A 21,462-nucleotide genomic window follows, 5' to 3' on the forward strand; every position below is an offset into this window, starting at 1 on the left:
TTATAATAGTGCTTCTGAATTGGCTTTCTGACATCGAATTGTAACCCAAATTTTGTAACTCTGTGGGAGAGAGGACTGTTTCTGATTCTTTCTTTTGAGGTGAGGTTTTCCTTCTAATCATTTTTGCTCAGTGCAGATGGGCCAAAAACAAGTTGTTGGGAAAAGGAGAAAAAGAAAGAAGAGAAAGAAGGAAAGAAGAAGAAAAAAGAAAAAAGAATAAAGGAAGAAGAAAAAGAGAATAAAAGGGAAAAAAGAGAAGAAAAGAATAAAAGAAAAAGGGGTGGGAAGCAAACAGAAATCAAAAAAGAAACAAACAAACAAACAAAAAACAAGGGGAGTATCCTCTGATTCTGTATACTGTAAGTCCCTCGACTTCCCCTGGAACTTTCCAGTGCTGCTTGGTCAATAATTTGTTTTTCCCCTGTCTGTCTAGCTGGTCTTCTGGGGGAGGGGCCTGCTGTGCTGATTTTCAGGTGTTAGCACTTGGGGGAGCTGCTCAGCCCCCTGCCTTGTGCAGGGCTCAGTGGGGGTTGTTTATCCCGTGAGGCCCCAGGAGGAACAACCACAGTGGCGGCAGCCAGCTCTCCAGCCCTAGATTCAGCTCCTGCAGTAACTAAGGAGCTCTCAGCCTGCAGGGGCCTGGATGCTCCGTGGGTGGGGCCGTTGATCTGCTCAGCTCGGGGCAGGAGTGTCCTTGCATTCCTGTGCCCTCCTGGATTCTGCCTGTCCTGGGGGGAGCGCCGGATGGTGGGCTGTGTCCCCCGCGCCCTGTGCTCCTGGGCCTGTGCTATTGGATTCGCACTCCCCAGCCGAGTAGCCCCCTCTGCGTGCAGCCTCTCCCGGAGCTGCCTCCATGCAGCTTCTGGGTCCAGCCGGGCGTGCCTGCTGCAGCCATTTAGGGAGCTCGGCCGGGGTGTGGCGCGCTCTCCCCGGGGTACAGGTCCTCTGTTAATGCCCCTGGGAGCCTGAGGTCATCCCTGCCCCTCCTGGGGTCCTGCTGTAACTCCCTGGGAGCGCCTTTCTGCCCGGGAAGATTGGTGAAGCTCCTGCTTCTCCAGGTGGGTCTTTCCTGTCCTGGGGGCATTATGCTACCATTTGTATAGCCTCTTTGAAGAGATATCTATTTTTTTTTATTAAGTTTTTAATTTAATTCCAGTATAGTTAACATACAGGGTTTTCTTAGTTTCAGGTATACAATTTAGTGATTCAACAACTCTATACATTACTCAGGGCTCATTATGATAAATGTACTCTTTAATCCCCATCACCTATTTCACCCATCCTCCACCACCTCCCCTCTGGTAACCATCAGTTTCTTCTCTATAATTAAGAATCTGTTTCCTTCTCTCTCTCTCTCTCTCTCTCTCTGCCTTTGCTAATTTGTTTTGTTTCTTCAATTCCACTTGAGTGAAATCATATGGTATCAGTCTTTCTCTGACTGATTTATTTCACTTAGCATGATAAATCCTAGCTCCATTCATGTTGTTGCAAATGACAAGATTTCATTTCTTTCTATGGTGGAATAATATTCCATTGCATACATACATCATTTCTTCTTTATTCACCTACTGATGGATACTTGGGCTGCTTTTATAATTTGGCTTTTGTAAATAATGCTGCTATAAACACTTTTGTATTAATGTTTATGTATTTTTTTAGTAAATACCCAATTTACAAAAGTACAATAGTTGGATCATAGGGTAGTTCTGGTTTTGTTGTTGTTGGTGGTGTTGTTACTGAAGCACACCAGGCTTTCCTGACTAATTGAAAGGATCAAATAAATTACTGACTTATAGATAGTATTTATTACACTGCACAATGCTCTACAAATTAAAATATGGGGAAGGAATGAAGTGGATTTTATCCTAACTGGGCAACCTGACTTTACTCTGTCTCTTCTCCTGGGTTTCTATACATCAATTGCTAATATTCTTTTAAGAAGATATAAATCTAATCATATTATTATATGTATAATATATTATATATATCCCCCTGTATAAATATTAGGTTAGTTTTCAAGGAGATATTTGATTCCTCCTTCTGGTTTCATTATTTTTCATCTGTTCTCCTAGAGCACCCAGTACTTACTTATCCTGTTACTTATTATATGATAACTATATTGCAGTGCATCTGATTGTTTATATGTGTTGTTCCAATGGAATAAAAACTCACTGAGGGCATAGACCTTGCTTGCATTATTGAACACTGCACTTTTAGTGCCTTGAATGGTGCTTGGCACAGGGTAGGAAGAAATAATGATTACATTCATCTTTTAGTTTTATATATTTTGCAAGTGAGTCAGGAATCAAAGTAGAGCTAGAGCTCCATATTCAGTTATATTATTGACATTATGCTAGTTTTACTACCTTTTATGAGCCAACCTTGTAAACTGTAATCACAATTTATCTTTGGTTCTAAACATTTTTGTTTTGTTTTGTTTTCATTTGTTTTTATTTAAGTTCAATTTGACAACATAGAGTATAACACCCAGTGCTCATCCCATCAAGTGCCCTCCTCAGTGTAAACATTTTTGAATTAAATTTATTAAGCATGCTAAGTCCTTGAGCCTTTTATGAATATGGCTATGACTACAAATCAAGGATACAGACTATCCTAATAGTGTTTATGTGTGCTTTTAACAACAAATACATCATTCTAGTTTCAGTTATTTTGTATTTGTCACTCTTTCACTTACATATTTTTATAAGAGAACAGAAAACTATAGGTAGTAGAAAATGTTTTAAATTTCTCCCTCCTTAAAACAGTTAACCAAATTAACTGAAGCATTCAATCTTGCCTGATTGCCCATCAGACTATGTTATTTTTATTTCACATTCACAAGCACTTATTAAGAACAAAACACCTACCTTATACCACTCACAAAAATTAACTCAAAATGGATTAAAGACTTAAATGTAAGAGTGGAAACCATAAAAATCCTAGACAAAGGGAAAGAATAAAAAAACTTCTTTGACATGGGACTTGGCAATGACTTTTTGAATCTGACACTTAAAGCATAAGCAACAAAATAAAAAAATAAGTTAGACTATATAAAAAATCTTCACAGTAAGAAAAAAGGTCAACAAAATAAAAAGACAGGGTAGCCTTGGGTGGCTCAGCGGTTTAGTACCGCCTTCAGCCCAGGGCATAATCCTGGAGTCCCAGAATGGAGTCCCATGTCAGGCTCCCTGCATGGAGCCTGCTTCTCTCTCTGTATCTCTGCCTCTCTCTCTCTCTCTCTCTCTCTCTGTGTGTGTGTGTGTCTCATGAGTAAATAAATAAAATCTTAAAAAAACACAATAAAATAAAAAGACAACTTACAGAATGTGAAAAAATATTTGCAAACTATATATCTGATAGGGAGTTAATATTCAATATATAGAGAGAACTCATAAACGTCAATAGTAGAAAAAATAAATAATTCAATTTAAAAATGGTCAAAGGACATGAATAGGTATTTTTGCAAAGGAGATATATGAATAGCCAACAGGTACATAAAAAAGTGCTTAACGTCACTAACCATTAGGGAATGCAAATCAAAACCACAATGAGATATTACTTCATTCCTATTATAATAGTTATTGTCAAAAGGATAAGAGATAGCAAATGCTGGCAAGGATGTAGAGAAAAGGGTATACTTGTGCACTGTTGGTGGGAGTGTAAATTGGCACAGCCACTATGGAAAGCATTATGGACATTCCTGAAAAAGTTAAAAATAGAACTACCATAAGTTTCAGCAATTCCACTTCTGGGAATATGTCCAAAGGAAATGAAAACAATATGTCAAAGAGATATCTGCATTCTCATGTTCATAGCAGCATTATTTACAATAGTCAAGACATGAAAACAACCTATAGTCAAGACATGAAAACAACCTAAGTATCTACCAATGGACGAATGGATAAAGAAGTTGTGGTATATATACACAATGCTGCATTATTCATCCTTAAAAAATAAGGAAATCCTGTTATATGTGACAATGTGGATGGACCTTGAGGACTTTATGTTAAGTGAAATAGACAGCAAAACACAACTACTGTATGATCTCATATATGCAATGTGAGAAAAAGAAGAAAACAACAAACTTCTAGAAAAAGAGATCAGACTTGTGATTACCAAAGTGGGGGTTAGAGGAATCAATGAAGGTGGTCACAAGGCACAAACCTCTAGTTGTAAGATAAATATAAACCCTGTAATTGTAATATGCATTGTAATGTAATAACTAATTAACACTGCTCTATGTTTGTATAAGAAAATCGTTGAGTAAATCCTAAGGGTTCTCATCACAAGCAAAATACCCCATTTTTTTTTCAAAATTTTATATCTCTATGAGATGATGGATGTTAATTTATGGCAATCATTTCATAAAATATGTAAGTCAAGTCATTATGCTGTATACCTTAAATGTATACAGTGCTAGATATAAATTATATCTCAATAAAGCTGGGTGATAAAGATGAGAGCTGAAAGAAAAGCAAAAGTTAGGTAAGAGGGAGGCAAAGAGTATTTTGGGCAGATGGAAGAGTGTGTGCAAAGATCAGGACTTGAGAAAGAAGGTAGCATTCATTGTAGATAACTGCTCACTGCCTCCTCAACATCCACTTACCCCTTTCTTACTCTGAATGTAACTTCAATTTTGTCAGATATTCAGTCGTGGATGTTCATCTCTGGATGTTTAGGAGAATCTGATTGGTTTAAGCTAATCAGTGTGTGTGGCATTCCTTTGGTAATTGTTATTTGTCCAGCAGTTGGAATCTGGCCTAAATCAGCCCAATAAAACTTAAAGAAAAAGACCTAACCCATGCTTCAAGGAGAGATTTTCCTCTCCTTTCCTGATGCTGCTGTTGCCAAAACAAAACAAAACAAAACAAAACAAAAAACAGAAAAACCTTGTAGTCCTTATTTCCACTGGCAATTATCTTGCTACACAGAAAATAACCAACCTTAGAATAAAGCCAAACTGCAGAGAGCTTAGCACAGAACTGGAATGAATCGAAGGGTTTCACAATAATAATTGAGTAGCTATCGATTTCTAGCATAGCTAGAGCTTGCCATAATTTTAGACCTCCAATTTTGAGTTAAGTTTCCTCATTACATGAGTTTTGAGTCAGTGTTTTCTCTTACCTAAAATCAAAATTATTGTAACTGATAGAGAATTTGATAGAGTGAAAGAAATTTAGTATAACAAAATTATAGAGTGGAACAAGATGAAGCTGAAGTAGGCAAAATCTTGTGGACCTTATTTCTGCTGGCAACACAATAAGCTCAGGGCATCCATACAGAAATTATTCCACCAACTAGGCACACATTAAAGGATTGAAAGACAAAGCAAGCTTATGACATTTAAAACTTCATTCTTGTAAATACTATAGCTCAGTCCTTTTAGGAAATACATATTGATCTGTGTATTGTGATTTAATCAGCTCCATTTTATCCACATATGTCCCACATTAGAGATGGGTTATATATTTTGTAAAGTTTGAGAAAATCCTTTTGAATACAGTAGGGGATGTGAAAAATAATATTGGAGGGGTTGGTGCTATTTAGGAGTAAGAGTCATGTCCAAGAAGACTTTTAAAAAAATTATTAGAAAATGGAAAAAAGTGATACAATATGGAGAATGGCTCTAGGAAATCCAAATTTTCCAATCACATGAAGAACAGATCAAGTAAAATAAAAAAAATGTTTAGTAGAAACTCTGAGCTTAAAAGTGTCAATATAATACAAAATAAATGAGATAAGCAGGACCAGACATGTCCTGGTTGAAACTTTTAAAATTTAAAAATAAGTCTTATGAATATCTAGCTATGCAAAACATTACTTTATTTATAGTAGAGAGAGTTTTGGGAGAAGGGGAGAAATCAAGAAATACCAGTTTTACTTAACATTGATAAGAGGGATCCCTGGGTGGCGCAGCAGTTTGGCGCCTGCCTTTGGCCCAGGGCGCGATCCTGGAGACCCGGGATCGAATCCCACATCAGGCTCCCAGTGCATGGAGCCTGCTTCTCCCTCTGCCTGTTGTGTCTCTGCCTCTCTCTCTCTCTGTATGACTATCATAAATAAATAAAAAAAATGTTTAAAAAAAAACATTAATGAGAGAAATATAAGTACCACATTTAAAACACATAGGTAAATTTAAAGGGTGGTTAATTTCTTCCAAATATCTAAACAAAAAAGGAAAGAAAAATATTGTAAATAGAACAAAACAAACAGCATGAAAATATGAAAACATTAAAGCAAGGGAGTTTATAGAAGATAAAGCCAATGTAAATTAGTTAAGTCCTCTCAATAAAAGTTTCAGACTTAGCCTAGCAGACCCCACCGCCCATCCATGGTCAACCCCACTGTGTTCTTTGACATTGCCATGGATATGAGCCCTTAAGCTGTGTCTCCTTCAAGCTGTTTGCAGACGAATTTCCAAAGACAGCAGAAAACTTTTATACTCTGAGAACTGAGGAGAAAGGATTTGGTTATAAAGGTCCCTACTTTCACAGGATTATTCAGGGATTTTTGTGCCAAGGTGGTGACTTCATATGCTATAATGACACTGGCAGCAAGTCCACCTATGGGGAGAAATTTGGTAATGAGAATTTCATCCTGAAGTATATGGTTCCTGGCATCTTGTCATGTCAAATGCTGGACCCAAAACAAATGGTTTCCAGGTTTTCATCTGCATTGCCAAAACTGAGTGGTTGAATGGAAAGCATGTGGTCTTTGGCAAGGTGAAAGTGGGCATGAATATCATGGAACACATGGAGAGATTTGGTTCCAGGAGTGGCAAGACCAGCACGAAGATTGCCATTGCTGACTGTGAACAAATCTGATAAATTTGACTTGTGTTTTATCTTAACTACCAGATCATTACTTCTGTAGCTCAGGAGAGCACTCCTTCACCACCATCTGCTCAAAATATCCAATAATCTTTGGGATCTCATTGTGGTTCTATGAGATCCGTATTTCCTTACTCCTCTCCAAGTCTAGATGGATTACAGAGTTAAGTTTATGATTATGAAATAAATAACAATGACAAAGTTTAGACTCAACTGACAAAAGAAAAATACAATTATCTGCAACTTATAAGGCATAAAATAAAGTCTCTTAAAAAGTAAAAATATTTCTTAAAAGAAAAATGCAAATAAAAATGTATAGATGATCATTAATAATAATAATCAAAGTAAAATTCAATAAGTAATGCAGTTTATTTTACATTGATTTAATAGTATATGATTAATGAAAATAGAGGTATGGGCCTTTATAATAATGAACAATTTGACCAGGTACTACACTACAATTTCTGCATGTGTTAGCTAACTTAATGTTCAAAATAATACGATGTGGCAGACATGGTTATTCTCATTTTGGATATGAAACAATTGAGCATAGAGACGTTTAATAATTTGATCAAGGTTCTCCCTGGTAAAGGCATAACTGAGATTTGGACCCAGGTCATTATAACTTGAGAACCTCAAAGACACTTCATTAGTGTATCTGAAAGTTTAGTCCTTGCATTACCTGCATCAGAGTGCTTATTAAAAATGTAAATTCCTGACATCATCTCTGATATATTCTAAAGCTCTTAAGTTTGCATTTTAACAAGTATTCCAGGTGATTCTTATACATGCTAACATTATCTTTTCAAAGCTCTCAGTTTCATTTTTTGGTAATGATTTCTTATATTTCTACTCTGATCTTTATACTAATACCTATAATAATGGTTATTTAAGAAATTGTATAAGAAAAAAATGATATCTTTCCTACTTCTGCTTTTTGGAATTAGTTTTCTTTTAGAATCTAATGTGTGATCAGTTTTATAAAAGTAAAATGGATGGTTGAAAATAATATATATTTTCTGTAACGTTTCAAGTTTGTTTTGATAACCTGATTAATATGAAATTATATATTATTTTTTTCTACTTAATATGGCTAATAAAGATCATATTAATTAATCACAATGTGCTAAGACTAGAATTTAATAAACATTTAAAGAAAAAGACGCAGGAATAATTTTAAAAGACACTTTCATGAATAATTATTATTATATAGATCAGAGTAGAAATATAAGAAATCCTGAGTAAAAAAATAAAAAAAACAATTAATAAGAGCTTTGAAAAGATAAACAGGGGTGCCTGGGTTGCTCAGCAGTTAAGTGTATGTCTTTGGCTCAGGGCATAATCCTGGAGTCCCTGGATTGAGTCCCACATTGGGATCCTGCATGGAGCCTGCTTCTCCCTCTGACTATGTCTCTGCCTCTCTCTCTATCCATGTCTCTCATGAATAAATAAATAAAATCTAAAAAAAAAGAAAAGATAAACAAAATTGATAAACCTTTGGCCAGACTCATTGAGAAAAAAAAAAGAAGTTACAAATGACACCACTGAAATACAAAACATTATAGGAGACTACTACAAAAAATCATAAGCCAACAAATTGGACAACCCAGAAGAAATAGAGAAATTCCTAGAAATATACAATTTTCCAAAAGTGAATCAGGAACAAACAGAAATCCTGAATAGATCAATTACTTGTAATGAAATTGAATCAGTAACCAAAAAAGTCCCAACAAACAAAACTCCAGGACCAGATGGCTTTAAAGGTGAATTTGACCAAAATTTGAAGAAGAATTAATACATATCATTCTCAAAGGATTCCAAAAATTGAAGAGGAGGAAATGCTTCTAAATATGAGGCCAGCATTATTCGGATAACCAAACCAGAAAAGGCTGCCACAAAAAAGAAATTTACAGAACAATATCCTGAAAAACATAGATGCAAAAATTCTCAATAAAATATTAGCTAACTGAATTTAACAATATCCCAAAAGGATCATTCACACCTATCAAGTGGGATTTATTCCAGGGATGCAAGGATATTCCAAGAATGTTTCAGTATTCACCAATAATTAATCACATTAACAAAACTAAGGATAAAAATCATATAATCACCTCAATGGATGCAGAAAAAAAAATTAAAAAAAAAAAGACCATAAGTAACAACCCCACAGCTAACATACTTAATGGTGAAAAGCTTAAAGATTTTCCTCCAAGATCAGGAATAAGACAAGGATTTTAGCTCTGCTCACAATTGTTCAGCATAGTACTGGAAGTCCTAGTCACAGCAATCAGACAAGAAAAATAAATAAAAGACGTCCACACTGGTAAAGAAGAAGTAAAACTGTCACTATTTTCAGATGACATAGTACTATATGTAGAAAACCCTAAAGATTCTACCAAGAAAATCTGTTAGAACTAATAAATAAGTTCTAATAAATACTAAAACAAAAAAAACAGTTGCAGGATACAAAATCAATATATAGAAATCTGTAGCATTTCTGTGCACTAATAAAAAAGTACCAAAAAGAGAAATTAGAAAACAATCCCATTTACAATTGCATTAAAAAGAATAAAATACCTAGGCAAAGTTTAATAGTGGAAATAAAAGACCTATATTTTGAAAGCTGACATTGATGAAAGAAATTGAAAATGACACAAATAAATAGAAAGATGTATCATGCTCATGGATTAGAAGAATTAATATTGTTAAAATGTCACTACAACCTACAGCAGTACATAGATTTAATGCAATCACTATTAAACACCAATAGTATTTTTCACAGAACTAGAACAAATAATTGTAAAATTTTTATGGACTCCATAAGACCAAAATAGCCAAAGCCATCTTGAGAAAGAAGACCAATGCTGAAGGAATCCGAATCCCAGATTTAAAACTATACTACAAAGTTATAGCAATCAAAAAAGTATGTTATTGGCACAAAAATAGACACATAGATCAATGGAACAGAATAGAAAGCCCAGAAATATACTATGCTTATATGGTAAATTAGTGTATGGGGAAAGAGGCAGGGATACAAACTGAGGAAAAGAGTCTTTTTAATAAAGTGTTGGGAAAAATTTGCAGCTAAATGCAAAAGAATACAACTGGACCATTTTCTTGCACCATACATAAATATAAATTTAAAAGTGATTAAAGACCTAAACGTGATATGTGAAATCATAAAACACCTTAAGAAAATATAGCCAATAAATTCTTAGACATCAGCTTTAGCAATATTTTTCTTTATTTGTTGCCATAGGAAAGGGACACAAAGCAAAAGTAAACATTTGGAACTACATCAAACTAAAAAGCTTTTGCATAATTAAAGAAAACATCAATAAAACAAAAAAGCAACCTACAGAATGATAGATTTTGCAAATAATAAATCTGATAAGGGCTTAATATGAAAAATATAATAAAGAACTCATACAACTCAACACCAAAATGCAAATCAGCCAATTAAAAAAAGTATGGATATCCTGAACATCTATTTTTCCAAAGAAGACAAACAGATGGCAAATAGACACACGAAAAGATGTGTAGCATTACTCATCATCAGGGAAATGCAAAATAAAATCACAGTAAGATATCATCTTACACCTGTCATAATGGCTAGAATTAAAAAGACAAGAAATGGCAAGTTTTGGCAAGGATGTGGAAAAAAGGAAACTTTGTACACTTTGGTGGAAATGTAAATTGGTGCAGCCACTGTGAAAAGCAGTGTGGAGGTTTCTCAAAGAATTAAAAGTGGAGGAGGCAGGGCAAGATGGAGGAAGAGTAGGGTCCCCAAGTCGCCTGCCCCACCAACTTACCTAGATAACTTTCAAATCATCCTGAAAACCTACAAATTTGGTCTGAGATTTAAAGAGAGGACAGCTGGAATGCTACAGTGAGAAGAGTTTGCACTTCTATCAAGGTAGGAGGACGGGAAAAAAAATAAATAATAAATAAATAAATAAATAAATAAATAAATAAATAAATAAATAAGCATCCAAGGGGGAGGGGCCCTGTTGCCCGCACTGCAGCAACACGATCAGGGTCCTGAGGATAAGGGGATGAGGAAAAAGAAAAGTAAAGAGATGGGGACAGGAGGGACACAGTGGATGATGTCCAAGCAGTGCCAGCTTTATTCAAGGGTTTACAACATTTTATAGCATGAGCAAAACAAAGCCAAGAAGGTGTTTATTTTTAGCAGGTTTGTGAAACCCTCCAAAGTTCCCCTTTCTCAGCATGCAAGACAGACTCGGGTACCAAAGACCTTGGTAAATAGATAAGCTTGTTGCTCCAGATGTGCATACTTCAAAGGAATATTAGATATGGTAAACAGACCAGCAAGGACAGACAGACACTTATTTACATTTATGACCACATCAGAATAAGTTGTATCTATTGTGTTATGTGGGTGATCACATACAAGCGAGCCCTGAGAACCATTGCTCAAGCCCTTTCTCAAGCGTCTACCAACTATTCACCCTTTAGGCTCCTGAGCCTTTTGAGTAAATGAGGGACACAAGTCCAGGCCTGGTTTGGTTCAGTTACTCCAGCTAGTTCGTGGTTGCCCACAGGGCCCCTGCGAGGAGCCAGGCTAAGGCCACTCAGCGAAAGCCCCCAGGACAGGACAGCCCAGTCCCGGAGAAGCAGGAGCTTCACCAATCTTCCCGGATGGAAAGGCGCTCACATGGAGCTCAGGCAGGATCCCAGGAGGGGCGGGGATGCCCTCAGGCTCCCAGGGGCACTAACAGAGGACCTGCACCCTGGGAAAAGCACACCACACTCCGTGGCTGAGCTCCCTAAAGGGCTGCAGCGCAGTGCCCAGCTGGACCCAGAAGCAGCGTGGAGGCAGCTTGGGCAGTGGCTCCACACGGAGGGTGCTGCGTGGCCCCTGGACGCAATCCCAGCAGCACAGGCCCTGGAGCCCAGGGTGCTGGGGATACAGCCTAAGATGCGGCGCTCCCTCTGGGACAGGCAGAGGCCGGGATGACACATGGCAGCGAGGACTCTCCTGCCACCAGGCAGCCCCAAGCTGTGTAGATTGGCACCCCTGGCCCCCAGAGCATCAAGGACCCTGCAGACTGGTTGCTGTGGTACTTACTGCGGGAGCTGACTATAGGGCTGGAGAGCTGGCTGCCGCCACTGTTGTTCCTCCTGGTGTCACCTTGTACCTGGGACTGAGCAGGGGCCTCACAGAATAAAGAGCTACCACTGAGCCATGCACCTGGCAGGTGGCTGGGCAGCTCCCCCAGGTGCACACACCTGAGAATCAGCACATCAGGCCCCTCCCCCAGAAGACCAGCTAGAAGGACAGGGGAAAAGCAAGTTATTGATCAAGCAGCACTGGAAAGTTCCAGGGAAAGTCGAGGGATTTACAGTAAACAGAATCAGAGGATACTCGCCCTTGTTTTTGATTTGTTTGTCCCCCCCGCACCCTTTTTTTTTTCTTTTTTCTTTTCTCTATTTTTCTCCTTTTTCCGCTACAAGTTCTTTAGGCCACTCTGCACTGAGCAAAATGACTAGAAGGAGAAACTCACCTCAAAAGAAAGAATCGAAACAGTCCTCTGTCCCACAGAGTTACAAAATTTGGATTACAATTCAATGTCAGATGCCAATTCAGTAGCACAATTATACAGCTACTGGTGGCTCTAGAAAAAAGCATAAAGGATACAAGAGACTTCATGACTGCAGAATTTAGATATAATCAGGCTGAAATTAAAATCAATTAAATGAGATGCAATCCAAACTGGAGGTCCTAACCACTAGGGTTAGCAAGATAGAACGAGTGAGTGACATAGAAGACAAGTTGATGGCAAGGAAGGAAACTGAGGAAAAAAGAGAAAAACGAAAGCTCATGAGGATAGGTTAAGGGAAATAAATGACAGCCTCAGAAAGAAAACTCTACATTTAATTGGGGATCCCAAGGACGCTGAAAGGGGCAGAGGTCTAGAATATGTATTTGAACAAATCATAGCTGAGAACTTCCCAAACTTGGGAAGGGAAACAAGCATTCAGATCGAGGAGATAGAGAGATTCCCCCCTAAAATCAATAAAAACAACTCAACACCTCAACATTTAATAGTGAAACTTGTAAATTCCAAAGATAAAGAGAAGATCATTAAAGCAACAACAGACAAGAAAGCCCTGACTTTTATGGGGAGGAGTATTAGGGTAACAGCAGACCTCTCCACAGAGACCTGGCAGGCGAGAAAGGAGTGGCAGGATATATTCAGGGTCCTAAATGAGAAGAACGTGCAGCCAAGAATACTTTATCCAGTAAGGCTCTCGTTCAGAATGGAAGGAGAGATAAAGAGCTTCCAAGATAGGCAGAAACTGAAAGATTATGTGACCACCAAACCGGCTCTGCAAGAAATTTTAAGGGGAACTCTGTAAAAGAAAGGGGAAGTCCAAGGAAACAATCCACAAAAACAGGGACTGAATAGGTAAAATGATGACACTAAATTCATATCTTTCAATAGGAACTCTGAACGTGAATGGGCTTAATGACCCCATCAAAAGGTGCAGGGTTTCAGACTGGATAAAAAAGCAAGACCCATCTATTTGCTGTCTACAAGAGACTCATTTAAGACCTAAGGAAACCTACAGCCTGAAAATGAAAGTTTGGAGAACCATTTACCATTCAAATGGTCCTCAAAAGAAAGCAGGGGTAGCCATCCTTATATCAGATAAATTAAAGTTTATTCCAAAGACTACAGTAAGAGATGAAGAGGGACACTATACCATACTTAAAGGTCTTATCAAACAAGAGAAACTAACAATCATGAATATTTATGCCCCGAATGTGGGAGCTGCCAAGTATATCCATCAATTAATAACCAAAGTTAAGACATACTTAGATAATAATACACTTATACTTGATGACTTGAATGTAGCATTCTACAATCGACAGATCTTCTAAGCACAATATCTCCAAAGAAACAAGAGCTTTAAATGATACACTACCAGATGGATTTCACAGATATTTACAGAACTTTACAACCAAACGCAACTGAATACACATTCCTCTCAAGTGCACATGCAACTTTCTCCAGAATAGACCACATACTGGGTCACAAATCAGGTCTGAACCGATACCAAAAGATTGGGATCCTCCCCTGCATATTTTCAGAACATAATACTTTGAAATTAGAAATAAATCAAAAGGGATCCCTGGGGGGCTCAGCGGTTTGGCGCCTGCCTTTGGCCCAGGGTGCGATCCTGGAGTCCCGGGATTGAGTCCCGTGTTGGCTCAGGGCATGGGGCCTACTTCTCCCTCCTCCTGTGTCTCTGCCTCTCTCTCTCTCTCTCTATGTCTATCATAAATAAATGAATAAATAAATAAATAAATAAATAAATCTTAAAAAGTAGAAATAAATCAAAGGAAGAAGTTTGGAAGGATTTCAAACAACATGGAGGTTAAGGACCATCCTGCTAAAAGATGAAAGGGTCAACCAGGAAATTAAGGAAGAATTAAAAAGATTCATGGAAACTAATGAGAATGAAGATACAACCATTCAAAATCTTTGGGATACAGCAAAAGCAGTCCTGAGGGGGAAGTACATCCCAATAGAAGCATCCATCCAAAAACTGTGAAGAACTCAAATACAAAAGCTAACCGTGCACCTAAAGGAGCTAGAGAAAAAACAGCAAATAGATCCTACACCCAGCAGAAGAAAAGAGTTAATAAAGATTCGAACAGAACTTAATGAAATAGCGACCAGAAAAACTGTGGAACAAATTAACAAAACTAGGAATTGGTTCCTTGAAAGAATTAATAAGATAGGTAAAACATTAGCCAGCTTTATTAAAAAGGAGCGAGAAAACACTCAAATTAATAAAATCATGAATGAGAAAGGAGAGATCACCACCAATACCAGGGAAATACAAACGGTCTTAAAACTTATTATGAGCAGCTTTACACCAATAAATTGGGCAATCTAGAAGAATGGACACATTACTGGAAAACCACAAACTCCCAAAACTGGAATAGGAAGATATAGATAACCTGAATAGGCCAATAACCATGGAGGAAATTGAAGCAGTCATCAAAAACCTCCCAAGACACAAAAGTCCAGGGCCAGATGGCTTCCCAGGGGAATTCTATCAAATGTTTAAAGAAGAAACCATACCTATTCTACTAAAGCAGTTTGGGAAGATAGAAAGAGATAGAAAACTTCCAAACTCGTTCTATGAGGCCAGCCTCACCTTAATTCCAAAACCAGACAAAGACCCCACCACAAAGGAGAATTACAGACAATATCCCTTATGAACACAAGTGCAAAAATTCTCAACTAGATTCTAGCTAAGACGATCCAATAGTACATTAAGAAGATTATTCACCATGACCAAGTGGGATTTATTCCCGGGATGCAAGGCTGGTTCAACACTCATAAAGCAATCAGTGTGATAGATCATATCAACAAGAGAAAATACAAGAACGATATAATCCTCTCAATAGTTACAGAAAGCATTTGACAAAAGACAGCATGCATTACTGATCAAAGCCCTTCAGAGTGTAGGGATAGAGGGAACATTCTTCAGCATCTTAAAAGCCATGTATGAAAAGCCCACAGCAAATATCATTCTCAGTGGGTATACACTGGCGGCCTTTCCACTAAGATCAGGAACATGACAGGGATATCCACTCTACCTCTGCTATTCAACATGCTATTAGAAGTCCTAGGCTCAGCAATCAGGCAACAAAAAGAAATAAAAGGCCTTCAAATTGGCAAAGAAGAAGTCAAACTCTCCCTCTTTGCAGATGACATGATACTGTACCTAGAAAACCTAAAAGACTCCACCCCAAGATTGCTAGAACTCATACAGCAATTCGGCAGTGTGGCTGGATACAAAATCAATGCCCAGAAGTCAGTGGCATTTCTATATACTAACAATGAGACTGAAGAAAGAGAAATTAAGGAGTCAATCCCATTTTCAATTGCACCCAAAATCAGAAGATTCCTAGGAATAAACCTAACGAAAGAAGTAAAGGATCTATACCTAAAAACTAGAGAACACTTCTGAAAGAAATTGAGGAAGACACAAAGAGATGGAAAAATATTCCATGCTCATGGATTGGAAGAATGAATACTGTGAAAATGTCAATGCTACCCAGGGCAATGTACACATTTAATGCAATCCCCATCAAAATACCATGGACTTTCTTCAGGGTTGGAACAAATCATCTTAAGATTTTTGTTGAATCAGAAAAGACCCCAAATAGCCAGGGGAATATTAAAAAAGAAACCATAGCTGGGGGCATCACAATGCCAGATTTCAGTGTACTACAAAGCTGTGGTCATCAAGACAGTGTGGTTCTGGCACAAAACCAGACACATAGATCAATTGAACAGAATAGAGAATCCAGAAGTGGACCCTCAATTTTATGGTCAACTAATATTCGACAAAGCAGTAAAGACTATCCACTGGAAAAAGGACAGTCTCTTCAATAAATGAGGCTGGGAAAATTGGACATGAACATGCAGAAGAAGGAAACTAGACCACTCTCTTGCACCATACACAAAGATAAACTCAAAATGGATGAAATATCTACATGTGAGACAGGATTCCATCAAAATCCTAGAGGAGAACACAGGCAACACCTTTTTTGACTTGGCCACAGCAACTTCTTGCAAGTTGCATCCCTGAAGGCAAGAGAAACAAAAGCAAAAATGAATTATTGGGGCTTCACCAAGATAAAGAGCTTCTGCACAGCAAAAGAAACAGTCAACAAAACTAAAAGACAACCTACAGAATGGTTTAGATATTTGCAAATGACCTATCAGATAAAGGGCTAGTATCCTAAATCCATGAAGTACTTATTAAAAACAACAGCAAAGAAACAAACAATCCAATCATGAAATGGGCAGAATATATGAACAGAAATTTCACAGAGCAAGACATAGACATGGCTAATAAGTACATGAGAATGCTCCGCATCACTGTCCATCAGGGAAATTCAATCAAAACCACAATGAGATACCCCCTCACACCAGTTGGAATGGTGAAAATTAACAAGACAGAAAGCCACAAATATTGGAGAGGATGTCGAGAAAGGGGAACTCTCTTGCACTGCTGGTGGGAATGTGAACTGTTCTAGCCACTCTGGAAAACTGTGTGGAGGTTCCTCAAAGAGTTAAAAATAGATCTGCCCTATGACCCAGCAATTTCACTGCTGGGGATTTACCCCAAAGATACAGATGCATTGAAGCGCCAGGCCACCTGCACCCCGATATTTATAGCAGCAATGTCCACAATAGCCAAACTGTGGAAGCAGCCTCATTGTCCATCAAAAGATTAATGGATAAAGGAGATTTCGTATATGTATACAATGAATATTAGCCATTAGAAACGACATATACCAACCATTTGCTTCGACGTGGATGGAACTGGACAGTCTTATGCTGAGTGAAATAAGTCAATCGGAAAAGGACAAACATTATATGGTCTCTTGCATTTGGGGAATATAAAAATTAGTGAAAGGGAATAAAGGGAAAGGAGAGAAAATGAGTGAAAATATCAGTGAGGGTGACAGAACATGAGAGATACCTAACCTTGGGAAATGAACATGGGGTAGTGGAAAGGGAGGTGGACGGGGGGTTGTGGCGACTGGGTGATGGGCACTGAGCGGGGCACTTGGCTGGATGAGCACTGGGTGTTTTGCTATATGTTGGCAAATTGAACTCCAATAAAAAAAATTTTAAAAAAGAAGTGGTATATATACAATGGAATATTACTTAGCCATAAAAAGGATGAAATCGTACCATTCATAACAACATGGATGAACCTAGTATTATGCTAGGTGGAATAAGTCAGACAAAGACAAATACCATGTAATTTCACGTATATGTGGAATCTAAACAAACAAACAAATAGTAAAAACAGATTCATAAATATAGAGAACAAACTAGTGATTGCCAGATGGGAGAAGAGTGGGGAGATAGGAGAAATAGGTGAATGGATTAACAAGTCCAAATGTCCAGTCATAAAATTTATAAATCATAGGTATGAAGATACAGCATAAGGAATGTAGTCAATAATGTAATGAATTTGTATAGTGACAGATGATATCTATCTACACTTATCACAGTGAGCATTTTATAATCTATAAATTGTTGAATCACTATGTTGTATACTAGAAACTAATATATTGTATGTCAACTATAGTTAAATTAGAAAATATATAAAAAGATATTAGTTCACCCACCAAAATTTCTAATATGAGAAAGATCAAAAATAACAAGTGTTGACAAAGCTATAGAGCAAGTGGAACTCTCACTTATTGCTGGTGAGACTGGAAGTTACAATCATCTCAGAAAATGGTTTGACAATATCAATTTAAGCAAATTATATGCATGCTCTATGACACAGCAATTCCTCTCCAAGTTTTATAACAAACTGTGTTCATATGCTCACCAGTCCCCAGAAGAAAAGTTCCTAAATACCCAAAGTAGAGTGTATAAATTGTGGTATAGTCACCCAGTTGAATAAGTGGGAAAAAGAACAATCTACAGCTACATGAATCTTATAATGTTGCATGAGAGAAACCAGATGCAAATGCATACATTCTGTAAAATTTCATTTGCATATTGAAAAAACAAACAAAATTAATCTGTTTGATTTTAATTTTCACTTTCTCTAAATTTTTAATAAAATTTTTTTAGATTTTTTAATTTTAATTCCAATATACTTAACATACAGAATTCTCTTAGTTACAGATGTACAACTTAGTGATTAAACAATTGTATACATTTTTTTAAAAGATTTTATTTATTTATTCATGAGAGACAGAGATAGAGACAGAGAAAGACAGAGAGAGGCAGAAACATAGGCAGAGAGAGAAGCAGGCTTTCTATAGGAGCCCTATGTAGGACTCAATCCTGGACCCTCGGATCATGCCCTGAGCCAAAGGCAGACTCTAAACCACTGAGCCACCCAGGTGTTCCAATGATTCTGTATATTACTCAGTGCTCATTATGATAAGTGTACCCTTTAATCCCCATCACCTGTTTTACCCATCCTCCCACCCACCTTCTCTCTGGTAACCCTCAGTTTTTGTATAGTTAAGTCTGTTTCTAGGTTTCTTTCTCTCTCTTTTTCTCTTCTCTCTTTCTTTGTTCATTTATTTTGTCTATTGAATTGCAAACATGACTTAAATCAGATGCTATTGATCTTTGACTGACTTACTTCACTTAGCATTATACTGCCTAGTTCTGTCCATGTTGTTGCAAAGGGCAAGATTTCATTCTTTTTTATGACTGAATAATATTCCATTGCATATATATACCACTTCTTTTTATCCATTCACCTATTGATGGACACATGGGCTGCTTCCTTAATTTGGCTATGGTAAATAATGCTGCTATAAACATAGGGGTGCATGTGTCCCTTTGAATTACTGTTTTTGTATTATTGGGAAAATACTCAGTAGTAAGATTACTGGATCTTAGGGTACTTCTAATTTAACTTTTTGTGAGACCTCCATATTCTTTTCCACAGTGGCTGCACCAGTTTGCATTCCCACCAACAGTGTATAAGGATCTTTTTTGTCCATATCTTCATCCAACACTTGTTTCTTGTGTTTTTTATTTTAGCCATTCTGATAGGTATGAGGTGATATCTCACTGTGGTTTTGATTTGAATTTCCCTGATGATGAGTGGTGTTGAATATCTTCTCATGTGTCTGTTGGCTATCTGGATGTCTTCTTTGGAGAAATGTCTGTTCATGTCTTCTGAGCATTGGATTATTTGGTTTTGGGGAATTGAATTGTAGGCGTTCTTTATCTATTTTGGATATTAACTCTTTATCAGATTTATCATTTGCAAGTATCTTCTCCCAATTCAGTAGGTTACCTTTTAATTTTGTTGATTATTTCCTTAACTGTGCAGAAGCTTTTGATGTAGTCAAAATAGTTTATTATTTTCTTTTATTTCCCTTGGCTCAGGAAACATCTAGAAACATGTTGCTATGGCCAATGTCAGAGAAATTACTGCCTGTGTTCTTTTCTAGGATTTTTATGGTTTCAAGTCTCACATCTAGAACTTTAGTACATTTTGAGTTTACTTTTGTATATGGTGTAAGAAAGTGGTCCAGTTTTATTCTTTTTTGCATGTAGCTGTTCAGTCTTCTCAATACCAAGCTTTGAAGATGCTGTCTTTTTCCCATGGGGTATTCTTTCCTTCTTTGTCAAAAATTGGCCATGTAATTATGGGTTTGTTTTGAGGTTTTGTATTCTGTTCCATTGATCTATGTGTCTATTTTTGTGCAAGTACCATATTATTTTGATTACTACAGGTTTGTGGTATAATTTGAAATGTGGAATTGTGATACATCCAGTTTTGTTTTTCTTTTTCAAGGTTCTTTGGCTATTCAGAGACTTTTGTGGCTCCATAGAAACATTAGGATTGTTCATTCTACCTCTGTGAAAAATGCTGTTGGTTTATTTTGATAGTTTGCCTTAAATCTTGCAAAGCAATAAACATTTGACTATATTAGTTCTATCAACCTATGAGCTTAGAATGTCTTTCCATTTCTTCATGTTGTCTTGCATTACTTTCATCAATTTTTTTTGAGGCAACAACACTGGACACTGGATATGTCATTTGCAAATATCCTCTATTCAGTAGGTTACCTTTTAATTTTGTTGATTTTTTTCCTCAACTGTGCAGAAGCTTTTTATTTTGATGTAGTCCCAATAGTTTATTTTTGCTTTTATTTCCTTTGCCTTAGGAAACATAGTTAGAAAAAGAGTTGCTATGGCCAATGTCAGATAAGTTACTGCCTATGTTCTTTCCTAGGATTTTTATGCCTTTTCAAGTCTCTAATTGATTTTGAGCTTATTTTTGTGTATGGTGTAAGAAAATGGTCCATTTGCTTTCTTTTGCATGATGTTGTCCAGTTTCCTCAACACCTTTTGTTAAAGTCTGTCTTTTTCCCATTGTATATTCTTCCTAGTTTGTCAAAGATTAATTGACTACATAAACGTGGATTTATTCTGGATTTTCTATTATGTTCCATTGATCTATATGTCTATTTTTGTACTAGTACTATACTGTTTTGATTATTACAGGTTTGTAATATAACTTGAAGTCTGGAATTGTGATACCTCTAGCTTTGCTTTTCTCTTTCAAGATTGCTTTGGCTATTCAGAGTCTTGTGTGCCATACAAATTTTAGGATTGTGTGTTCTGTTTTTGTGAAAACTCCTGTTGGTATTTGGATAGAGTTTGGCTTAAATCTGTTGATTGCTTTGGGTAATATATAATCATTTTAACTATATTAGTTCTATCAACCTATAAGAATAGAATGTCTTTCCATTTATTTGTGTTGTCTTGAATTTCTTTTGTCAATGTTTTACAGTTTTCAGAGTATAAGTCCTTCACCTCTTTGGCTAGATGTATTCCTAGGTATTTTATAATTTTTGGTGCAATTTTAAATTAGATTATTTTCTTAATTTCCCTTTCTGCTGCTTCATTATTAATGTTTAGGAAATGCAATAGATTTATGTATATTGCTTTTATGTCCTGAGACTTTGCTGAAGTTTTATCTCTAGTCGTTTTTAGTGGAATCTTTAGGTTTTTCTTATGTAAAGTATCATGTCATCTGCAAATAATGGGATTTTTACTTCTATCTTACCAATTTG

General features: G+C 36.9%; 1 pseudogene; it reads left to right on the forward strand.

Moving 5' to 3' along the window:
• The first annotated feature begins 6,331 nt into the window (after positions 1–6,331).
• Positions 6,332–6,824, forward strand: LOC118353755 (peptidyl-prolyl cis-trans isomerase A-like; annotated as a pseudogene).
• Positions 6,825–21,462: the final 14,638 nt, after the last annotated feature.

The sequence above is a fragment of the Canis lupus genome, chromosome X (genome assembly GCF_003254725.2).
Source record: "Canis lupus dingo isolate Sandy chromosome X, ASM325472v2, whole genome shotgun sequence".
Lineage (NCBI taxonomy): Eukaryota > Metazoa > Chordata > Mammalia > Carnivora > Canidae > Canis > Canis lupus.